Source organism: Oncorhynchus nerka, linkage group LG5, assembly GCF_034236695.1.
Source record: "Oncorhynchus nerka isolate Pitt River linkage group LG5, Oner_Uvic_2.0, whole genome shotgun sequence".
NCBI classification, from domain to species: Eukaryota; Metazoa; Chordata; class Actinopteri; order Salmoniformes; family Salmonidae; genus Oncorhynchus; species Oncorhynchus nerka.
Genome location: NC_088400.1, coordinates 21,505,188 through 21,508,210, shown reverse-complemented (window position 1 = coordinate 21,508,210; position 3,023 = coordinate 21,505,188). Strand labels below are relative to the sequence as shown.

The 3,023-nt window shown below is 43.5% G+C and overlaps 1 protein-coding gene across 1 annotated transcript in view; it reads left to right on the top strand.

Moving 5' to 3' along the window:
* LOC115121756 (PH and SEC7 domain-containing protein 2-like) overlaps positions 1-979 on the top strand; it is a 55,426-nt gene extending 54,447 nt beyond the window's left edge. Inside the window, exon 14 of the mRNA XM_065018454.1 lies at positions 1-979. This exon is cut by the window's left edge and continues 1,535 nt beyond it. The gene's annotated coding sequence lies outside the window, so the exon portion shown is untranslated.
* Positions 980-3,023: the final 2,044 nt, after the last annotated feature.

Sequence of the window (3,023 nt, the reverse complement as noted above, 5' to 3'; positions counted from 1 at the left end):
AAGTGGTGAGCAGAAGAGGAAGTAGAGAAAGTGGTAAGCAGAAGAGGAAGTTTATGAAGTGATTAGCAGCAGAGGAAGTAGAGAAAGTGGTGAGCCGAAGAGGAAGTAGAGAGAGTGGTAAGCAGAAGAGGAAGTTTATGAAGTGATTAGCAGCAGAGGAAGTAGAGAAAGTGGTGAACAGAAGAGGAACTAGATGAAGTGGTTAGCAGCAGAAGAGGAAGTAGATGAAGTGGTTAGCAGCAGAAGAAATAGAGGAAGTGGTGAACAGAACACACCGTTACTCGTGTGTAGAATCATATTCATATCGGAGACCAGAGAGAGGAGAGTAACCCAGCTCTCTCGGAACCATGGAAAGATGGAGGGAGGAAGGAAGGCAGTGGTTCTGCTGGACTACATTATTCTTCATTGAACATTGAAACTCATCCCCTTCTCTTTCTCCCTTCCCCCTCTCCTGACTGGACTTCAGATGGGATAGCGTCCCTAATTCTTATTATCTCTTTCTCGACACTAAAGCGGTACGGAATATTTGCACGGTCAGACCAGACACAGGGGCTATATATATCCTGTGTTTTTCTATTCCAGAGTGATGAGACTGGATCATTGATCCTTAGCTCTGTTTACTGAAGTGGAATTCAGAATCAGAACTCCCATTTTATACCTTATTGGTTATGTCTTTCTTACTCTGAGGACCGACCTTGTCACTTTGGCTGTTGTTCTAACTAACCATTGTTTTCCCTATGTTTTAGGGCAGAGCAGTGCTGTTGTAATATAGAAATGTGAGAAGGTTTTTTACTTTGCTGATCCTGTCTAAAATATTAGTATGTGTTTTGTTTTTTAACTAATGAAGCTACTAGAGCACTCTGTTGTAAAAAATGGAAATGTTATATAGTTGTTTTGTTTGTTTAGGGCAGTTTAAAGTGAAATACATCTTGACTAGTTATTATTGGCAGGGCTTCATAAAGTCATCTTTTATATATAATAGAAATTGGTGGTGATGTTTTTATTATAAATTCTTTATCTAGAGATATTGCCCTAGCACTATGTTTCTATAAGAGAAATGTAATGCAGGCAAGGAAATAATGTGGAAAATGTTGTCTTTCAGTTTGAGTTAAAGAACATTGTTGACTTGCATGCATAGCTAGTTCACAATGTATTACTAATACACATCACATCCACATCGTGGACACAATGAGCAGTTGTTGTCAAGGTAGCACTCACATCTGTAGCCATGAAATACCACGAAAGGCTGGTCATGGCTCACATGAACACCATCATCCCAGACACCCTGGACCCACTCCAATTCTCATACCGCCCCAACAGATTCACAAATGACGCAATCTCTATTGCACTCCGCACTGCCCTCTCCCACCTGGACAAGAGCAACACTTATGTGAGAATGGTGTTCACTGACTACAGCTCAGCATTCAACACCATAGTAACCTCCAAGCTCAGGTCCCTGGGACTGAACACATCCCTCTGCAACTGGATCCTGGACTTCCTGAAGGGCTGCCCCCAGGTGGTGAGGGTAGGCAACAACACATCCGCCACACTGACCCTCAACACGGGGCTCCTCAGGGTGCGTGCTTAGTCCCCTCCTGTACTTCCTATTCTCCCACGACTGTGTGGCCACGCACGACTCCAACAACATCATCAAGTTTGCTGATGACATGACAGGGATAGGCCTGATCACCAACGACGATGAAACAACCAATAGGGAGGAGGTCAGTGACCTGGCAGTGTGGTGCCAGGACAACAACCTCTCCCTCATCGTCAGCAAGACAAAGGAGCTGATCGTGGACTACAGGAAACAGGGACAAGCACACCCCCATCCATATTGACAAGGCTGTAGTGGAGTGGGTCGAGAGCTTCAAGTTTCTCTGTGTCCACATCACTAAGGAATTAACAGCAACAGTCATCCACACACACGAACACAGTCTTGAAGAAGGCACGTCAACGCCTCTTGCTCCTCAGGAAGCTGAAAAGACTTGGCATGGGCCCTCAGATCCTCAAAAGGTTCCACAGCTGCACCATTGAGAGCATCTTGACTGGCTGCATCACCGCAAGACACTACAGATGGTAGTGTGTATCGCACAGTACATTACTGGGGTCGAGCACCCTGCCATCCAGGACCTCTATACCAGGCGGTGTCAGAAGAAGGCCCTAAAAATTGTCAAGGACTCCAGCTACTCAAGTCATAGACTCTCATACCACATGACAAGCCCTACTGATGCACCAAGTCTGGAAGCAACAGGACATTAAACAGCTTCTACACCGAAGCCATAAGACTGCTAAATAGTTAGTCCGGGTAGCTATTGGTTAACTATTTAACTATTTTAATTTACCATTTTTTCACTAAGTCTTTTTACTCACCACATATGCTGCTGTTACTATTTATTATCTATCCTGTTGCCTAGTTACTTTATCCCTACCTATATATACATACAGTGTATATACCTCAATTACCTCATACCCCTGCATATCAACTCGGACTCATATTAGTTTTCTGTTATTTCACTTTTTTTATTCTCTGCATTGTTGAGAAGGGCCTGTAAGTGAGCATTTCACTGTTGATATTGTAACGACCCTGGGTTTATAAGCGTGGAAATCGTCTCCGCCACACGAGCATGCTTTTGCAGCACAGCCGATAACGCGCCGGACCTCGGGCTAGAAGGTCGAGGGTTCGAGACCTGCTTCCTGCCTGTTTGTTTATTGTATATACCGGTTGTTTACCAAGCATGTGACAAATAACATTTTATTTGATTGTCTTTCAAACACATTGTTACAGTTATTGGTTAGCTAGCTAGCGAATTTTAGCCATATTATCATTGACATGAAATCAATCAAAACACCTCAAAACAAGACATGGTATCAATAATAAGATTTTTTAAAACAGCTGAAACGAGCCAACTATATGATTCCCCACATGACAGCTTCTTGTCATTGTTGCTAGCTATCTGACAGTTCAGAATCATAAAGCACGGATGCCGGCCCCATTAATGCGCATGCTTTATTTTCGCGACATT